Genomic DNA, 22,442 nt, shown 5'->3' with positions numbered 1-22,442 from the left:
CCCTTGCTGGGTGTCTTCTACGCTGTACATATCTTAAAATCGCTATATCTTTTAAACCGTAATAGATAGCGTTAATTTGAAAGCAGGTTTAAATAGAGCACTTAATTATCTTCATTAGGTTTAATGTTCATTTAATTTGAATGATAATTAACTTAATTACAAGCAAAATAAACTTTCAATGTATTTCCTATGGCCCCTTGCTGGGTGTCTTCAACGCTATACATATCTTGAAATCGCTATATCTTTTAAACCGTAATAGATAGCGTTAATTTGAAAGCAGATTTAAATAGAGCACTTAATTGTCTTCATTAATTGTAATTTTCATTTAATTTGAATGATAATTAACTTAATTACAAGCAAAATAAACTTTCAATGTATTTCCTATGGCCCCTTGCTGGGTGTCTTCAACGCTATACATATCTTGAAATCGCTATATCTTTTAAACCGTAATAGATAGCGTTAATTTGAAAGCAGATTTAAATAGAGCACTTAATTATCTTCATTAGGTTTAATTTGCATTTAATTTGAATGATAATTAACTTAATTACAAGCAAAATAAACTTTCAATGTATTTCCTATGGCCTCTTGCTGGGTGTCTTCAACGCTATACATATCTTGAAATCGCTATATCTTTTAAACCGTAATAGATAGCGTTAATTTGAAAGCAGATTTAAATAGAGCACTTAATTGTCTTCATTAATTGTAATTTTCATTTAATTTGAATGATAATTAACTTAATTACAAGCAAAATAAACTTTCAATGTATTTCCTATGGCCCCTTGCTGGGTGTCTTCAACGCTATACATATCTTGAAATCGCTATATCTTTTAAACCGTAATAGATAGCGTTAATTTGAAAGCAGATTTAAATAGAGCACTTAATTTTCTTCATTAATTGTAATTTTCATTTAATTTGAATGATAATTAACTTAATTACAAGCAAAATAAACTTTCAATGTATTTCCTATGGCCCCTTGCTGGGTGTCTTCAACGCTATACATATCTTGAAATCGCTATATCTTTTAAACCGTAATAGATAGCGTTAATTTGAAAGCAGATTTAAATAGAGCACTTAATTATCGTCATTAGGTTTAATTTTCATTTAATTTGAATGATAATTAACTTAATTACAAGCAAAATAAACTTTCAATGTATTTCCTATGGCCCCTTGCTGGGTGTCTTCTACGCTGTACATATCTTAAAATCACTATATCTTATAAACCGTAATAGATAGCGTTAATTTGAAAGCAGATTTAAATAGAGCACTTAATTATCTTCATTAGGTTTAATTTTCATTTAATTTGAATGATAATTAACTTAATTACAAGCAAAATAAACTTTCAATGTATTTCCTATGGCCCCTTGCTGGGTGTCTTCTACGCTGTACATATCTTAAAATCGCTATATCTTTTAAACCGTAATAGATAGCGTTAATTTGAAAGCAGGTTTAAATAGAGCACTTAATTATCTTCATTAGGTTTAATGTTCATTTAATTTGAATGATAATTAACTTAATTACAAGCAAAATAAACTTTCAATGTATTTCCTATGGCCCCTTGCTGGGTGTCTTCAACGCTATACATATCTTGAAATCGCTATATCTTTTAAACCGTAATAGATAGCGTTAATTTGAAAGCAGATTTAAATAGAGCACTTAATTTTCTTCATTAATTGTGATTTTCATTTAATTTTAATGATAATTAACTTAATTACAAGCAAAATAAACTTTCAATGTATTTCCTATGGCCCCTTGCTGGGTGTCTTCAACGCTATACATATCTTGAAATCGCTATATCTTTTAAACCGTAATAGATAGCGTTAATTTGAAAGCAGATTTAAATAGAGCACTTAATTATCTTCATTAGTTGTAATTCTCATTTAATTTGAATGATAATTAACTTAATTACAAGCAAAATAAACTTTCAATGTATTTCCTATGGCCCCTTGCTGGGTGTCTTCTACGCTGTACATATCTTAAAATCGCTATATCTTTTAAACCGTAATAGATAGCGTTAATTTGAAAGCAGATTTAAATAGAGCACTTAATTATCTTCATTAGGTTTAATTTTCATTTAATTTGAATGATAATTAACTTAATTACAAGCAAAATAAACTTTCAATGTATTTCCTATGGCCCCTTGCTGGGTGTCTTCTACGCTGTACATATCTTAAAATCGCTATATCTTTTAAACCGTAATAGATAGCGTTAATTTGAAAGCAGCTTTAAATAGAGCACTTAATTATCTTCATTAGGTTTAATTTGCATTTAATTTGAATGATAATTAACTTAATTACAAGCAAAATAAACTTTCAATGTATTTCCTATGGCCCCTTGCTGGGTGTCTTCAACGCTATACATATCTTGAAATCGCTATATCTTTTAAACCGTAATAGATAGCGTTAATTTGAAAGCAGATTTAAATAGAGCACTTAATTGTCTTCATTAATTGTAATTTTCATTTAATTTGAATGATAATTAACTTAATTACAAGCAAAATAAACTTTCAATGTATTTCCTATGGCCCCTTGCTGGGTGTCTTCAACGCTATACATATCTTGAAATCGCTATATCTTTTAAACCGTAATAGATAGCGTTAATTTGAAAGCAGATTTAAATAGAGCACTTAATTATCTTCATTAGGTTTAATTTGCATTTAATTTGAATGATAATTAACTTAATTACAAGCAAAATAAACTTTCAATGTATTTCCTATGGCCTCTTGCTGGGTGTCTTCAACGCTATACATATCTTGAAATCGCTATATCTTTTAAACCGTAATAGATAGCGTTAATTTGAAAGCAGATTTAAATAGAGCACTTAATTGTCTTCATTAATTGTAATTTTCATTTAATTTGAATGATAATTAACTTAATTACAAGCAAAATAAACTTTCAATGTATTTCCTATGGCCCCTTGCTGGGTGTCTTCAACGCTATACATATCTTGAAATCGCTATATCTTTTAAACCGTAATAGATAGCGTTAATTTGAAAGCAGATTTAAATAGAGCACTTAATTTTCTTCATTAATTGTAATTTTCATTTAATTTGAATGATAATTAACTTAATTACAAGCAAAATAAACTTTCAATGTATTTCCTATGGCCCCTTGCTGGGTGTCTTCAACGCTATACATATCTTGAAATCGCTATATCTTTTAAACCGTAATAGATAGCGTTAATTTGAAAGCAGATTTAAATAGAGCACTTAATTATCGTCATTAGGTTTAATTTTCATTTAATTTGAATGATAATTAACTTAATTACAAGCAAAATAAACTTTCAATGTATTTCCTATGGCCCCTTGCTGGGTGTCTTCTACGCTGTACATATCTTAAAATCACTATATCTTATAAACCGTAATAGATAGCGTTAATTTGAAAGCAGATTTAAATAGAGCACTTAATTATCTTCATTAGGTTTAATTTTCATTTAATTTGAATGATAATTAACTTAATTACAAGCAAAATAAACTTTCAATGTATTTCCTATGGCCCCTTGCTGGGTGTCTTCTACGCTGTACATATCTTAAAATCGCTATATCTTTTAAACCGTAATAGATAGCGTTAATTTGAAAGCAGGTTTAAATAGAGCACTTAATTATCTTCATTAGGTTTAATGTTCATTTAATTTGAATGATAATTAACTTAATTACAAGCAAAATAAACTTTCAATGTATTTCCTATGGCCCCTTGCTGGGTGTCTTCAACGCTATACATATCTTGAAATCGCTATATCTTTTAAACCGTAATAGATAGCGTTAATTTGAAAGCAGATTTAAATAGAGCACTTAATTTTCTTCATTAATTGTGATTTTCATTTAATTTTAATGATAATTAACTTAATTACAAGCAAAATAAACTTTCAATGTATTTCCTATGGCCCCTTGCTGGGTGTCTTCAACGCTATACATATCTTGAAATCGCTATATCTTTTAAACCGTAATAGATAGCGTTAATTTGAAAGCAGATTTAAATAGAGCACTTAATTATCTTCATTAGTTGTAATTCTCATTTAATTTGAATGATAATTAACTTAATTACAAGCAAAATAAACTTTCAATGTATTTCCTATGGCCCCTTGCTGGGTGTCTTCTACGCTGTACATATCTTAAAATCGCTATATCTTTTAAACCGTAATAGATAGCGTTAATTTGAAAGCAGATTTAAATAGAGCACTTAATTATCTTCATTAGGTTTAATTTTCATTTAATTTGAATGATAATTAACTTAATTACAAGCAAAATAAACTTTCAATGTATTTCCTATGGCCCCTTGCTGGGTGTCTTCTACGCTGTACATATCTTAAAATCGCTATATCTTTTAAACCGTAATAGATAGCGTTAATTTGAAAGCAGCTTTAAATAGAGCACTTAATTATCTTCATTAGGTTTAATTTGCATTTAATTTGAATGATAATTAACTTAATTACAAGCAAAATAAACTTTCAATGTATTTCCTATGGCCCCTTGCTGGGTGTCTTCAACGCTATACATATCTTGAAATCGCTATATCTTTTAAACCGTAATAGATAGCGTTAATTTGAAAGCAGATTTAAATAGACCACTTAATTTTCTTCATTAATTGTAATTTTCATTTAATTTGAATGATAATTAACTTAATTACAAGCAAAATAAACTTTCAATGTATTTCCTATGGCCCCTTGCTGGGTGTCTTCAACGCTATACATATCTTGAAATCGCTATATCTTTTAAACCGTAACAGATAGCGTTAATTTGAAAGCAGATTTAAATAGAGCACTTAATTATCTTCATTAGTTGTAATTCTCATTTAATTTGAATGATAATTAACTTAATTACAAGCAAAATAAACTTTCAATGTATTTCCTATGGCCCCTTGCTGGGTGTCTTCTACGCTGTACATATCTTAAAATCGCTATATCTTTTAAACCGTAATAGATAGCGTTAATTTGAAAGCAGATTTAAATAGAGCACTTAATTATCTTCATTAGGTTTAATTTTCATTTAATTTGAATGATAATTAACTTAATTACAAGCAAAATAAACTTTCAATGTATTTCCTATGGCCCCTTGCTGGGTGTCTTCTACGCTGTACATATCTTAAAATCGCTATATCTTTTAAACCGTAATAGATAGCGTTAATTTGAAAGCAGCTTTAAATAGAGCACTTAATTATCTTCATTAGGTTTAATTTGCATTTAATTTGAATGATAATTAACTTAATTACAAGCAAAATAAACTTTCAATGTATTTCCTATGGCCCCATGCTGGGTGTCTTCAACGCTATACATATCTTGAAATCGCTATATCTTTTAAACCGTAATAGATAGCGTTAATTTGAAAGCAGATTTAAATAGAGCACTTAATTTTCTTCATTAATTGTAATTTTCATTTAATTTGAATGATAATTAACTTAATTACAAGCAAAATAAACTTTCAATGTATTTCCTATGGCCCCTTGCTGGGTGTCTTCAACGCTATACATATCTTGAAATCGCTATATCTTTTAAACCGTAATAGATAGCGTTAATTTGAAAGCAGATTTAAATAGAGCACTTAACTATCTTCATTAGTTGTAATTTTCATTTAATTTGAATGATAATTAACTTAATTACAAGCAAAATAAACTTTCAATGTATTTCCTATGGCCCCTTGCTGGGTGTCTTCTACGCTGTACATATCTTAAAATCGCTATATCTTTTAAACCGTAATAGATAGCGTTAATTTGAAAGCAGATTTAAATAGAGCACTTAATTATCTTCATTAGGTTTAATTTTCATTTAATTTGAATGATAATTAACTTAATTACAAGCAAAATAAACTTTCAATGTATTTCCTATGGCCCCTTGCTGGGTGTCTTCTACGCTGTACATATCTTAAAATCGCTATATCTTTTAAACCGTAATAGATAGCGTTAATTTGAAAGCAGGTTTAAATAGAGCACTTAATTATCTTCATTAGGTTTAATTTTCATTTAATTTGAATGATAATTAACTTAATTACAAGCAAAATAAACTTTCAATGTATTTCCTATGGCCCCTTGCTGGGTGTCTTCAACGCTATACATATCTTGAAATCGCTATATCTTTTAAACCGTAATAGATAGCGTTAATTTGAAAGCAGATTTAAATAGAACACTTAATTTTCTTCATTAATTGTGATTTTCATTTAATTTGAATGATAATTAACTTAATTACAAGCAAAATAAACTTTCAATGTATTTCCTATGGCCCCTTGCTGGGTGTCTTCAACGCTATACATATCTTGAAATCGCTATATCTTTTAAACCGTAATAGATAGCGTTAATTTGAAAGCAGATTTAAATAGAACACTTAATTTTCTTCATTAATTGTGATTTTCATTTAATTTGAATGATAATTAACTTAATTACAAGCAAAATAAACTTTCAATGTATTTCCTATGGCCCCTTGCTGGGTGTCTTCAACGCTATACATATCTTGAAATCGCTATATCTTTTAAACCGTAATAGATAGCGTTAATTTGAAAGCAGATTTAAATAGAGCACTTAATTATCTTCATTAGTTGTAATTTTCATTTAATTTGAATGATAATTAACTTAATTACAAGCAAAATAAACTTTCAATTTATTTCCTATGGCCCCTTGCTGGGTGTCTTCTACGCTGTACATATCTTAAAATCGCTATATGTTTTAAACCGTAATAGATAGCGTTAAATTGAAAGCAGATTTAAATAGAGCACTTAATTATCTTCATTAGGTTTAATTTTCATTTAATTTGAATGATAATTAACTTAATTACAAGCAAAATAAACTTTCAATGTATTTCCTATGGCCCCTTGCTGGGTGTCTTCTACGCTGTACATATCTTAAAATCGCTATATCTTTTAAACCGTAATAGATAGCGTTAATTTGAAAGCAGGTTTAAATAGAGCACTTAATTATCTTCATTAGGTTTAATTTTCATTTAATTTGAATGATAATTAACTTAATTACAAGCAAAATAAACTTTCAATGTATTTCCTATGGCCCCTTGCTGGGTGTCTTCAACGCTATACATATCTTGAAATCGCTATATCTTTTAAACCGTAATAGATAGCGTTAATTTGAAAGCAGATTTAAATAGAACACTTAATTTTCTTCATTAATTGTGATTTTCATTTAATTTGAATGATAATTAACTTAATTACAAGCAAAATAAACTTTCAATGTATTTCCTATGGCCCCTTGCTGGGTGTCTTCAACGCTATACATATCTTGAAATCGCTATATCTTTTAAACCGTAATAGATAGCGTTAATTTGAAAGCAGATTTAAATAGAGCACTTAATTATCTTCATTAGTTGTAATTTTCATTTAATTTGAATGATAATTAACTTAATTACAAGCAAAATAAACTTTCAATTTATTTCCTATGGCCCCTTGCTGGGTGTCTTCTACGCTGTACATATCTTAAAATCGCTATATGTTTTAAACCGTAATAGATAGCGTTAATTTGAAAGCAGATTTAAATAGAGCACTTAATTATCTTCATTAGGTTTAATTTTCATTTAATTTGAATGATAATTAACTTAATTACAAGCAAAATAAACTTTCAATGTATTTCCTATGGCCCCCTGCTGGGTGTCTTCTGCGCTGTACATATCTTAAAATCGCTATATCTTTTAAACCGTAATAGATAGCGTTAATTTGAAAGCAGCGTTAAATAGAGCACTTAATTATCTTCATTAGGTTTAATTTGCATTTAATTTGAATGATAATTAACTTAATTACAAGCAAAATAAACTTTCAATGTATTTCCTATGGCCCCTTGCTGGGTGTCTTCAACGCTATACATATCTTGAAATCGCTATATCTTTTAAACCGTAATAGATAGCGTTAATTTGAAAGCAGATTTAAATAGAGCACTTAATTGTCTTCATTAATTGTAATTTTCATTTAATTTGAATGATAATTAACTTAATTACAAGCAAAATAAACTTTCAATGTATTTCCTATGGCCCCTTGCTGGGTGTCTTCAACGCTATACATATCTTGAAATCGCTATATCTTTTAAACCGTAATAGATAGCGTTAATTTGAAAGCAGATTTAAATAGAGCACTTAATTATCTTCATTAGGTTTAATTTGCATTTAATTTGAATGATAATTAACTTAATTACAAGCAAAATAAACTTTCAATGTATTTCCTATGGCCTCTTGCTGGGTGTCTTCAACGCTATACATATCTTGAAATCGCTATATCTTTTAAACCGTAATAGATAGCGTTAATTTGAAAGCAGATTTAAATAGAGCACTTAATTGTCTTCATTAATTGTAATTTTCATTTAATTTGAATGATAATTAACTTAATTACAAGCAAAATAAACTTTCAATGTATTTCCTATGGCCCCTTGCTGGGTGTCTTCAACGCTATACATATCTTGAAATCGCTATATCTTTTAAACCGTAATAGATAGCGTTAATTTGAAAGCAGATTTAAATAGAGCACTTAATTTTCTTCATTAATTGTAATTTTCATTTAATTTGAATGATAATTAACTTAATTACAAGCAAAATAAACTTTCAATGTATTTCCTATGGCCCCTTGCTGGGTGTCTTCAACGCTATACATATCTTGAAATCGCTATATCTTTTAAACCGTAATAGATAGCGTTAATTTGAAAGCAGATTTAAATAGAGCACTTAATTATCGTCATTAGGTTTAATTTTCATTTAATTTGAATGATAATTAACTTAATTACAAGCAAAATAAACTTTCAATGTATTTCCTATGGCCCCTTGCTGGGTGTCTTCTACGCTGTACATATCTTAAAATCACTATATCTTATAAACCGTAATAGATAGCGTTAATTTGAAAGCAGATTTTAATAGAGCACTTAATTATCTTCATTAGGTTTAATTTTCATTTAATTTGAATGATAATTAACTTAATTACAAGCAAAATAAACTTTCAATGTATTTCCTATGGCCCCTTGCTGGGTGTCTTCTACGCTGTACATATCTTAAAATCGCTATATCTTTTAAACCGTAATAGATAGCGTTAATTTGAAAGCAGGTTTAAATAGAGCACTTAATTTTCTTCATTAATTGTGATTTTCATTTAATTTTAATGATAATTAACTTAATTACAAGCAAAATAAACTTTCAATGTATTTCCTATGGCCCCTTGCTGGGTGTCTTCAACGCTATACATATCTTGAAATCGCTATATCTTTTAAACCGTAATAGATAGCGTTAATTTGAAAGCAGATTTAAATAGAGCACTTAATTATCTTCATTAGTTGTAATTCTCATTTAATTTGAATGATAATTAACTTAATTACAAGCAAAATAAACTTTCAATGTATTTCCTATGGCCCCTTGCTGGGTGTCTTCTACGCTGTACATATCTTAAAATCGCTATATCTTTTAAACCGTAATAGATAGCGTTAATTTGAAAGCAGATTTAAATAGAGCACTTAATTATCTTCATTAGGTTTAATTTTCATTTAATTTGAATGATAATTAACTTAATTACAAGCAAAATAAACTTTCAATGTATTTCCTATGGCCCCTTGCTGGGTGTCTTCTACGCTGTACATATCTTAAAATCGCTATATCTTTTAAACCGTAATAGATAGCGTTAATTTGAAAGCAGCTTTAAATAGAGCACTTAATTATCTTCATTAGGTTTAATTTGCATTTAATTTGAATGATAATTAACTTAATTACAAGCAAAATAAACTTTCAATGTATTTCCTATGGCCCCTTGCTGGGTGTCTTCAACGCTATACATATCTTGAAATCGCTATATCTTTTAAACCGTAATAGATAGCGTTAATTTGAAAGCAGATTTAAATAGACCACTTAATTTTCTTCATTAATTGTAATTTTCATTTAATTTGAATGATAATTAACTTAATTACAAGCAAAATAAACTTTCAATGTATTTCCTATGGCCCCTTGCTGGGTGTCTTCAACGCTATACATATCTTGAAATCGCTATATCTTTTAAACCGTAACAGATAGCGTTAATTTGAAAGCAGATTTAAATAGAGCACTTAATTATCTTCATTAGTTGTAATTCTCATTTAATTTGAATGATAATTAACTTAATTACAAGCAAAATAAACTTTCAATGTATTTCCTATGGCCCCTTGCTGGGTGTCTTCTACGCTGTACATATCTTAAAATCGCTATATCTTTTAAACCGTAATAGATAGCGTTAATTTGAAAGCAGATTTAAATAGAGCACTTAATTATCTTCATTAGGTTTAATTTTCATTTAATTTGAATGATAATTAACTTAATTACAAGCAAAATAAACTTTCAATGTATTTCCTATGGCCCCTTGCTGGGTGTCTTCTACGCTGTACATATCTTAAAATCGCTATATCTTTTAAACCGTAATAGATAGCGTTAATTTGAAAGCAGCTTTAAATAGAGCACTTAATTATCTTCATTAGGTTTAATTTGCATTTAATTTGAATGATAATTAACTTAATTACAAGCAAAATAAACTTTCAATGTATTTCCTATGGCCCCATGCTGGGTGTCTTCAACGCTATACATATCTTGAAATCGCTATATCTTTTAAACCGTAATAGATAGCGTTAATTTGAAAGCAGATTTAAATAGAGCACTTAATTTTCTTCATTAATTGTAATTTTCATTTAATTTGAATGATAATTAACTTAATTACAAGCAAAATAAACTTTCAATGTATTTCCTATGGCCCCTTGCTGGGTGTCTTCAGCGCTATACATATCTTGAAATCGCTATATCTTTTAAACCGTAATAGATAGCGTTAATTTGAAAGCAGATTTAAATAGAGCACTTAACTATCTTCATTAGTTGTAATTTTCATTTAATTTGAATGATAATTAACTTAATTACAAGCAAAATAAACTTTCAATGTATTTCCTATGGCCCCTTGCTGGGTGTCTTCTACGCTGTACATATCTTAAAATCGCTATATCTTTTAAACCGTAATAGATAGCGTTAATTTGAAAGCAGATTTAAATAGAGCACTTAATTATCTTCATTAGGTTTAATTTTCATTTAATTTGAATGATAATTAACTTAATTACAAGCAAAATAAACTTTCAATGTATTTCCTATGGCCCCTTGCTGGGTGTCTTCTACGCTGTACATATCTTAAAATCGCTATATCTTTTAAACCGTAATAGATAGCGTTAATTTGAAAGCAGGTTTAAATAGAGCACTTAATTATCTTCATTAGGTTTAATTTTCATTTAATTTGAATGATAATTAACTTAATTACAAGCAAAATAAACTTTCAATGTATTTCCTATGGCCCCTTGCTGGGTGTCTTCAACGCTATACATATCTTGAAATCGCTATATCTTTTAAACCGTAATAGATAGCGTTAATTTGAAAGCAGATTTAAATAGAACACTTAATTTTCTTCATTAATTGTGATTTTCATTTAATTTGAATGATAATTAACTTAATTACAAGCAAAATAAACTTTCAATGTATTTCCTATGGCCCCTTGCTGGGTGTCTTCAACGCTATACATATCTTGAAATCGCTATATCTTTTAAACCGTAATAGATAGCGTTAATTTGAAAGCAGATTTAAATAGAACACTTAATTTTCTTCATTAATTGTGATTTTCATTTAATTTGAATGATAATTAACTTAATTACAAGCAAAATAAACTTTCAATGTATTTCCTATGGCCCCTTGCTGGGTGTCTTCAACGCTATACATATCTTGAAATCGCTATATCTTTTAAACCGTAATAGATAGCGTTAATTTGAAAGCAGATTTAAATAGAGCACTTAATTATCTTCATTAGTTGTAATTTTCATTTAATTTGAATGATAATTAACTTAATTACAAGCAAAATAAACTTTCAATTTATTTCCTATGGCCCCTTGCTGGGTGTCTTCTACGCTGTACATATCTTAAAATCGCTATATGTTTTAAACCGTAATAGATAGCGTTAAATTGAAAGCAGATTTAAATAGAGCACTTAATTATCTTCATTAGGTTTAATTTTCATTTAATTTGAATGATAATTAACTTAATTACAAGCAAAATAAACTTTCAATGTATTTCCTATGGCCCCTTGCTGGGTGTCTTCTACGCTGTACATATCTTAAAATCGCTATATCTTTTAAACCGTAATAGATAGCGTTAATTTGAAAGCAGGTTTAAATAGAGCACTTAATTATCTTCATTAGGTTTAATTTTCATTTAATTTGAATGATAATTAACTTAATTACAAGCAAAATAAACTTTCAATGTATTTCCTATGGCCCCTTGCTGGGTGTCTTCAACGCTATACATATCTTGAAATCGCTATATCTTTTAAACCGTAATAGATAGCGTTAATTTGAAAGCAGATTTAAATAGAACACTTAATTTTCTTCATTAATTGTGATTTTCATTTAATTTGAATGATAATTAACTTAATTACAAGCAAAATAAACTTTCAATGTATTTCCTATGGCCCCTTGCTGGGTGTCTTCAACGCTATACATATCTTGAAATCGCTATATCTTTTAAACCGTAATAGATAGCGTTAATTTGAAAGCAGATTTAAATAGAGCACTTAATTATCTTCATTAGTTGTAATTTTCATTTAATTTGAATGATAATTAACTTAATTACAAGCAAAATAAACTTTCAATTTATTTCCTATGGCCCCTTGCTGGGTGTCTTCTACGCTGTACATATCTTAAAATCGCTATATGTTTTAAACCGTAATAGATAGCGTTAATTTGAAAGCAGATTTAAATAGAGCACTTAATTATCTTCATTAGGTTTAATTTTCATTTAATTTGAATGATAATTAACTTAATTACAAGCAAAATAAACTTTCAATGTATTTCCTATGGCCCCCTGCTGGGTGTCTTCTGCGCTGTACATATCTTAAAATCGCTATATCTTTTAAACCGTAATAGATAGCGTTAATTTGAAAGCAGCGTTAAATAGAGCACTTAATTATCTTCATTAGGTTTAATTTGCATTTAATTTGAATGATAATTAACTTAATTACAAGCAAAATAAACTTTCAATGTATTTCCTATGGCCCCTTGCTGGGTGTCTTCAACGCTATACATATCTTGAAATCGCTATATCTTTTAAACCGTAATAGATAGCGTTAATTTGAAAGCAGATTTAAATAGAGCACTTAATTGTCTTCATTAATTGTAATTTTCATTTAATTTGAATGATAATTAACTTAATTACAAGCAAAATAAACTTTCAATGTATTTCCTATGGCCCCTTGCTGGGTGTCTTCAACGCTATACATATCTTGAAATCGCTATATCTTTTAAACCGTAATAGATAGCGTTAATTTGAAAGCAGATTTAAATAGAGCACTTAATTATCTTCATTAGGTTTAATTTGCATTTAATTTGAATGATAATTAACTTAATTACAAGCAAAATAAACTTTCAATGTATTTCCTATGGCCTCTTGCTGGGTGTCTTCAACGCTATACATATCTTGAAATCGCTATATCTTTTAAACCGTAATAGATAGCGTTAATTTGAAAGCAGATTTAAATAGAGCACTTAATTGTCTTCATTAATTGTAATTTTCATTTAATTTGAATGATAATTAACTTAATTACAAGCAAAATAAACTTTCAATGTATTTCCTATGGCCCCTTGCTGGGTGTCTTCAACGCTATACATATCTTGAAATCGCTATATCTTTTAAACCGTAATAGATAGCGTTAATTTGAAAGCAGATTTAAATAGAGCACTTAATTATCGTCATTAGGTTTAATTTTCATTTAATTTGAATGATAATTAACTTAATTACAAGCAAAATAAACTTTCAATGTATTTCCTATGGCCCCTTGCTGGGTGTCTTCTACGCTGTACATATCTTAAAATCACTATATCTTATAAACCGTAATAGATAGCGTTAATTTGAAAGCAGATTTAAATAGAGCACTTAATTATCTTCATTAGGTTTAATTTTCATTTAATTTGAATGATAATTAACTTAATTACAAGCAAAATAAACTTTCAATGTATTTCCTATGGCCCCTTGCTGGGTGTCTTCTACGCTGTACATATCTTAAAATCGCTATATCTTTTAAACCGTAATAGATAGCGTTAATTTGAAAGCAGGTTTAAATAGAGCACTTAATTATCTTCATTAGGTTTAATGTTCATTTAATTTGAATGATAATTAACTTAATTACAAGCAAAATAAACTTTCAATGTATTTCCTATGGCCCCTTGCTGGGTGTCTTCTACGCTATACATATCTTAAAATCGCTATATCTTTTAAACCGTAATAGATAGCGTTAATTTGAAAGCAGATTTAGATAGAGGAGTTAATGGGCATTATTATCCGTGATTTTCATTAAATTTGAATGATAATTAACTGAATTAGAGCCAAAAAACATTTTCAATGTAATTCCAACGCGAAAACCGTTAGTTAGTTTGGTGCTACGCCATCTATAGCGAGATAAATGAACTGCGTTAATGTTTTTTAAACTTTCAAGTTTCAAAGAAATAATTGCGTAGTTAATTACGACTATTTAAGTTTCAATTGCCTCTGTAATCAAAATAATTAAACATTGTAGTTTTTAACATCGGCGCTTGCCTTGTATAGATGTCGCCACACTATTAGTCCGAATTCTATAAATCGTTATATCTTTTAAACCGCAATAGATAGCGTTAATTTGAAAGCAGATTTAGATAGAGGAGTTAATGGGCATTATTATCCGTAATTTTCATTTAATTTGAATGATAATTAACTGAATTAGAGCCAAAAAACATTTTCAATGTAATTCCAACGCGAAAACCGTTAGTTTGGTGCTACGCCATCTATAGCGAGATAAATGAACTGCGTTAATGTTATTTAAACTTTCAAGTTTCAAAGAAATAATTGCGTAGTTAATTACGAATATTTAAGCTTCAATTGCCTCTGTAATCAAAATAATTAAACATTGTAGTTTTTAGCATCGGCACTTGCCTTGTATAGATGTCGCCACACTATTATCCGAATTCTATAAATCGTTATATCTTTTTAACCGCAATAGATAGCGTTAATTTGAAAGCAGATTTAGATAGAGGAGTTAATGGGCATTATTATCCGTAATTTTCATTTAATTTGAATGATAATTAACTAAATTAGAAGCAAAATAAGATTTTATGGTATGGGTGTTTTCGGATCTCAAATTTCAAAAAAGCCGCTGCGTTAATAGTGTGGCGACATCTATACAATACAAACTCAAATATTATTTGAATTTAAAACTACAATGTATAATTATTTTGATTGCAGGTTGAACTAAACCTTATTTAAACAAAAGTAATTCTGCAATTAGTTCTTTGAAACAACAAAGTTTAAATTAATCACAATGCAGTTCAATTTTCCACATATAGATGGCGAAACCCGCCTATCAAGATACAAGTATAGACGGAGTAGCAAGAATATGTAGAGCTAGAGCGAGAATGGAGAAACACATAGCTGGAATCGCCTTCTTTGTGTCGTTACTGCCGTCGTGACGTCGTAATCAATCAAAACTACTCAATATTTATTGGCCAGAATGTCCAGTGAGCCCCTCTTTAGTTTTCAAAAGCATTATAGGACATTAAAATATTATTAAACAATGCTTAATTCTCTGTGCTTATTTCCGGTCCTATCTGAGGCCGGCATCAGCTGAGTTCATCATGGCAGCCTGTGCTTAGCTCCTGTGTGTGACCTTTCGTGTTTGCACCTTTATTTAGTTTAATTAAACCAAGTTCTTTCGTTAATTGCAATTAAAAATAGTTAAGAAGTGTTCAAACCATGATTACGCGAAAGAAACTTTGGCTATTTTGAAGAATAGTACCTGCACCTTGAAATATAATAAAATGTATACCAAATGAAAGCTCACACCTTCCTCTATTCATTGCATATCATTATAATAAGCGCAAAAGATAATTAAGGGTAGTAATTAGTATTATAGATATAGGCACTGCTATATATATCATGGAGGGTCCCGGCGCATTAATTCACCATAGGGTTGGGTTAGGTTAGGTTAGGTTAGGTTAGGTTAGGTTAGGTTAGGTTAGGTTAGGTTAGGTTAGGTTTAGGTTAGGTTAGGTTAGGTTAGGTTAGGTCACTTGGTAAACATGTCAAATTTGAAATTTCAGCCATTTTTACATGATTTTTAAAATTTGATTTTCTACCATTAATAATCATTTGCGCCAAAAAATCTTAGCACCATATTTTTTTTCACGGTCTAACGAGTCTAAAAATAAAAAAGAAAAAGAAATTGGCGGTGCAGGTACTATTCTTCAAAATTCCCGAAACTTTAGTTTTTTATTGAGTTTTAAAGGCCAAAGGTAATCGAAAAAGCAATAATTATGGAAAAGTACCAAGGCTTAAGCAATGTCTAGATAGTGTAGAACACAAGATAGGGCTATTTAAATGTAATTAACGCGTTCTAATTTAATATTTGGGGCAACCCGCTGCTATAATGGATACAAAACAACCATTCGAAAGTACTTGGGGCGTTTAAAACCAGTCGTGTTATCCAAGTAGAGACTGTTATCAAAAGACATGCATGGCAAGGAGCTGTACAGCCGCTACATCGTTCTCCGCTGAAAGATCACTTGAAGAAACTCAAGAAACACTTCGCTTAATGCCTGGTAAGTACCTCTTTAATTAATTATAGTGTCCAATTATTATAGCATTAAAATGAAAAGAACTCAAAAGGTACAGGCTCCAAATGGTTTACGTTAGGCTTAGGTTTTATGGCTCGTAACTCTGTTTCTACTAGAGATACGGGGATGTCCTTTGAGTATGTTATAGTCCAATTTGTCCCCTTTCCAACGATACTAAGAACATAGGGCTACGACAAACAGGGGCCGAGATATTAAGCAAAACGTAAACAAACCCCCCTCCATAGGATTAACATTACACCCAACTTTGGAGGCCTATAACTCTGGTTCTATTAGAGATACGGGGATGTCCTTTGAGTATGTTATAGTCCTATTTGTCCCCTTTCCATGGATACTAAAAACATAGGGCTATGACAAACAGGGGCCGAGATATTTAGCAAAACGTAAACATACCCCCCTCCATAGGAATAACATTACACCCAACTTTGGAAGCTCGTAACTCTTGTTCTACTAGAGATACGGGGTTGTCCTTTGAGTATGTTATAGTCCAATTTGTCCCCTTTCCAACGATACTAAAAACTTAGGAATAGGACAAACAGGGGCCGAGATATTTAGGAAAACGTAAACATACCCCCCTCCATAGGAATAACATTAGACCCAACTCTGGAGGCCTATAACTCCGGTTCTACTAGAGATACGGGGTATTCCTTTGAGTATGTTATAGTCCTATTTGTCCCCTTTCCAACGATACTAAAAACTTAGGAATAGGACAAACAGGGGCCGAGTAATTAAGGAAAACGTAAACTAGCAACCCCCACCATAGGATTAACATTAGACTATACTTTGCAGGCTCGTAACTCTGGTTCTATGATCCTATAGTCCAACGGGGCAAGAAGGGCAGGTCCAGTCTAAGAAGGCCAGTTTCAAAAGTACTCACCAAGGAAAGAAATGAAAATGAAAACTCATTCAAATTTGTAATTTTTTAATAAAATTCATGGAAATCTCAGTGAAACTTTTTTAATACGCTTCTGAAACCATTTTTTTCTGATTCCTCGCCTTGAAATTATTCAGGAAATATATTTTCCTTGTTAATGTACCTTAATTAGAAGCCGTAATTAAGGGAAATGCTCAACTGGGGGAAGCGTCACACTTCTAGTTAGACTGTTACTTATAATTTTCACACTAAACTTTGCAGGATCGTAACTCTGATTCTACTAGAGATGCCGGGATGTCCTTTGAGTATGTCGTAGTCCTATTTGTCCCCTTTCCAACGATACTAAGAACATAGGGCTACGACAAACAGGGGCCGAGATATTAAGCAAAACGTAAACAAACCCCCCTCCATAGGATTAACATTACACCCAACTTTGGAGGCTTATAACTCCGGTTCTGTTATAGATACCCGGATGTCCTTTGAGTTTGTCGTAGTCCTATTTGTTCCCTTTCCAAGGATACTTAAAACTTAGGGCTACGACAAACAGGGGCCGAGTAATTAAGGAAAATGTTTAACCACCACACCCTCCGTCACACCCAACTTTCGAGGCTCGTAACTCTGGTTCTACTAGAGATACGGGGATGTCCTTTGAGTATGTCATAGTCCAATTTGTCCCCTTTCCAACGATACTAAGAACATAGGGCTACGACAAACAGGGGCCGAGATATTAAGCAAAACGTAAACAAACCCCCCTCCATAGGATTAACATTACACCCAACTTTGGAGGCCTATAACTCTGGTTATATTAGAGATACGGGGATGTCCTTTGAGTATGTTATAGTCCTATTTGCCCCCTCTCCAAGGATACTAAAAACATAGGGCTACGACAAACAGGGGCCGAGTAATTAAGGAAAATGTTCATAACCACCACACCCTCCGTCACACCCAACTTTCGAGGCTCGTAACTCTGGTTCTACTAGAGATACGGGGATGTCCTTTGAGTATGTCATAGTCCAATTTGTCCCCTTTCCAACGATACTAAGAACATAGGGCTACGACAAACAGGGGCCGAGATATTAAGCAAAACGTAAACAAACCCCCCTCCATAGGATTAACATTACACCCAACTTTGGAGGCCTATAACTCTGGTTATATTAGAGATACGGGGATGTCCTTTGAGTATGTTATAGTCCTATTTGCCCCCTCTCCAAGGATACTAAAAACATAGGGCTACGACAAACAGGGGCCGAGTAATTAAGGAAAATGTTCATAACCACCACACCCTCCGTCACACCCAACTTTCGAGGCTCGTAACTCTGGTTCTACTAGAGATACGGGGATGTCCTTTGAGTATGTCATAGTCCAATTTGTCCCCTTTCCAACGATACTAAGAACATAGGGCTACGACAAACAGGGGCCGAGATATTAAGCAAAACGTAAACAAACCCCCCTCCATAGGATTAACATTACACCCAATTTTGGAGGCCTATAACTCTGGTTATATTAGAGATACGGGGATGTCCTTTGAGTATGTTATAGTCCTATTTGCCCCCTCTCCAAGGATACTAAAAACATAGGGCTACGACAAACAGGGGCCGAGTAATTAAGGAAAATGTTCATAACCACCACACCCTCCGTCACACCCAACTTTCGAGGCTCGTAACTCTGGTTCTACTAGAGATACGGGGATGTCCTTTGAGTATGTCATAGTCCAATTTGTCCCCTTTCCAACGATACTAAGAACATAGGGCTACAACAAACAGGGGCCGAGATATTAAGCAAAACGTAAACAAACCCCCCTCCATAGGATTAACATTACACCCAACTTTGGAGGCTTATAACTCCGGTTCTGTTATAGATACCCGGATGTCCTTTGATTATGTCGTAGTCCTATTTGTTCCCTTTCCAAGGTTACTTAAAACTTAGGGCTACGAAAAACAGGGGCCGAGTAATTAAGGAAAATGTTCATAACCACCACACCCTCCGTCACACCCAACTTTCGAGGCTCGTAACTCTGGTTCTACTAGAGGTACGGGGATGTCCTTTGAGTATGTCATAGTCCAATTTGTCCCCTTTCCAACGATACTAAGAACATAGGGCTACGACAAACAGGGGCCGAGATATTAAGCAAAACGTAAACAAACCCCCCTCCATAGGATTAACATTACACCCAACTTTGGAGGCTTATAACTCCGGTTCTGTTATAGATACCCGGATGTCCTTTGAGTATGTCGTAGTCCTATTTGGCCCCTTTCCAAGGATACTTAAAACTTAGGGCTACGACAAACAGGGGCCGAGTTATTAAGGAAAATGTTCATAACCACCACACCCTCCGTCACACCCAACTTTCGAGGCTCGTAACTCTGGTTCTACCAGAGATACGGGGATGTCCTTTGAGTATGTCGTAGTCCTATTTGTCCCCTTTCCAAGGATACTTAAAACTTAGGGCTACGACAAACAGGGGCCGAGATATTAAGCAAAATCTTCGTCCCCTCCACAGGATTTGCGTCACACCCAACTTTCGAGGCTTATAACTCCGGTTCTGTTATAGATACCCGGATGTCCTTTGATTATGTCGTAGTCCTATTTGTCCCCTTTCCAAGGATACTTAAAACTTAGGGCTACGACAAACAGGGGCCGAGTAATTAAGCAAAATGTTCATAACCACTATACTCTCCGTTGGAATAGCGTTACACTAAACTTTGGAGGCTCGTAACTCTGCTTCTAACATTTACGTGTTACTGTTATGACGTGCAGCTTAGGATAGGGGTGTTTTAGAGACATTTTGACCCTTAGAAGGACAGATACCGAAGGTTTTTCCCGTTTTATGGCTCTATCTATCTCACTCGTTTAACCAACCCACTGCGTCATTCGTTTAGCTTACCCACCCCTGGACACAAAACTTAAAAGCGCTATATCTTTTAAACCGTAATAGATAGAGCTAATTCGAAAGCAGATCTAGATAGAGCACTTAATGAAGATTATTAGCTGTAATTTTCATTAAATTTGAATGATAATTAACTTAATTAGAAGCAAAATAAATATGGCCAATTGCTGGGTGTTCTCGGATCTCAAATTCAACAAGTATAGATGGCGAGGGGACCGTCACTACGCATCAGAGCGTACGAGATTTGAAATCACTTCCGATTTTGATGATTTCAATACGATTAATGTGATTTGGATGTGATTTGAATTATTTGTACGATCATAAGTTTAAAAGTGATGTTCCATAAGTAAGTCACTACCTATACTTCGTAATGCCAAAGGCTTAATGAGAGCTAGTTCAATAACGACAAGCGAGAATTGACTATACCCGGTTTTGCAGTCCATTCTCCTATTTAGTCTATGGTAAACCTTTGACAGCGCCCCAGTCACCAGGCGTCGCTTTACGAGAATCTATGACTTTTCTCCTACGTCACTTCATGACAAGCTCTCATTAACACTTATGGAACACATCTTATTTAATTATGGTACGACTCGAATGATTTGGCGTTGATTTTAATGATTTGAATTCTTAATTTGACTGCTTTGGATGGTGATTTCACTGATTTGATTGATTTCATAGCGATTTTAGTGATTTGAATGATTTGAAAACCTAGGTGTATGAGATTTGAAGGAGTGACGGCCCCCTCGGACAGACAAACCTCGCTACGGTTGACTCTCAGTGGTACGACTTGTTTCGTCCAAGTTTTCCCGCCGAACTATTTTCGACCTCCGCCTTTTCAACATTGCTTATCCCTCCGCCTTGAGTCAGTCCCGTTACCGTTGTCTACCCCCCCCCTTCTATTTGTAACCGCGCTACAATGTAGACGTAAACGTCAACTAAACTTAAAAGTGAATATATTGGTCGTCCATATTCCTCCCTGCTCTTGGTAGCGCTATCAGGTTAGCCGCGTCATAAAATAAAGAGGGGATAAATTTCAATCTCTCTTTTTTTTCTTTCACCCCGCAGTAGTGGCAGCGCTGTGAGTTACTAGCGTTAAACCTTCCGTACATTTAAAACAGGGTGCCATTAATCGAAACCCAATTCATTATTTGGGCTTAAAAATTATTTTAATTGATTTTAACCGCGATTTTTTTACTGATTACTGTTAGTTACGAAGTGCAACGTAGGATAGGGTTATTTTAGAGACATTTCGAAGCTTAGAAGAGCAGATACGGAGGGTTTTTCCCGTTTTAGGCCTAAAATTAGGCCTAAATTAATTAACCCGATATGGATTTCGGGTTAATTTTAGATGAGAAATCGATTGGTGATAGGCGAATCGGCCTAAAATGAACAAGGTGGCCGAAAATGTGGCTGTACGCTTCTAAAACCATTTTTTTCCGATTCCTCGCCTTGAAATTAATCAGAAAATATATTTTCCTTGTTAATATACCTTAATTAGACGCCTTAATTAAGGGAAAAACCTATTTTAAAAACTCTAAAATCAAGTCTTTGCAAACGCATGAAAAGTCTATGGACGGGAGACGTGGTTGATACGCGAGATGAGAGAGAATTTTTCGCAATTTCAATTTTCGGTTATTTTTAATTTCCCATCGAAATTAACTTAATTAATTAAATTAAATACACTTAATCCGGATGATTAAAACCTCCTGAATCCGATGGTGCTAGTCGCGTCTCTCTACGACTAACCGTTAATTAACTACGCAATTAAACGTCCCGAAACGCAGCCCGTTTTTTCAGTTTTTCTTCTTTCCAACCTCTTTTTGCCATTTAAATTTAAATTAATTAAACTTTAATTAACCGATTCGGACGTAGAAAACTCTAAGGAATCGAATGAAAGTGGTCCCAATATCGTGCGAGTAGCGGTTCATTAGTTATTCCACTAATTGCGGCCATGTCCGTTTTTAGTTTCAACCTAACTGTGTAGCGACTGTAAACGTTATGGTCTACGGCCTCGCGGTACTTCCTGGTATCGAGTTATGTTGATATTCATTAATTTGAGTTAAAACCTTAATTATCTTAA

The 22,442-nt window shown here is 32.3% G+C and overlaps 1 long non-coding RNA gene across 1 annotated transcript; it reads left to right on the top strand.

The window, feature by feature from the left end:
- Positions 1-15,577: 15,577 nt before the first annotated feature.
- Positions 15,578-17,553, top strand: LOC149647444 (uncharacterized). The gene is made up of 2 exons (XR_016371954.1): positions 15,578-16,568; positions 17,391-17,553. It is a non-coding gene; the product is annotated as an uncharacterized LOC149647444 (long non-coding RNA).
- Positions 17,554-22,442: the final 4,889 nt, after the last annotated feature.

The sequence above is a fragment of the Phalangium opilio genome, unplaced genomic scaffold (genome assembly GCF_054372755.1).
Source record: "Phalangium opilio isolate 3A_F unplaced genomic scaffold, DU_Popi_V2 ptg000089l_1, whole genome shotgun sequence".
NCBI lineage: Eukaryota > Metazoa > Arthropoda > Arachnida > Opiliones > Phalangiidae > Phalangium > Phalangium opilio.
This window is presented reverse-complemented; position numbering and strand designations above follow the sequence as displayed.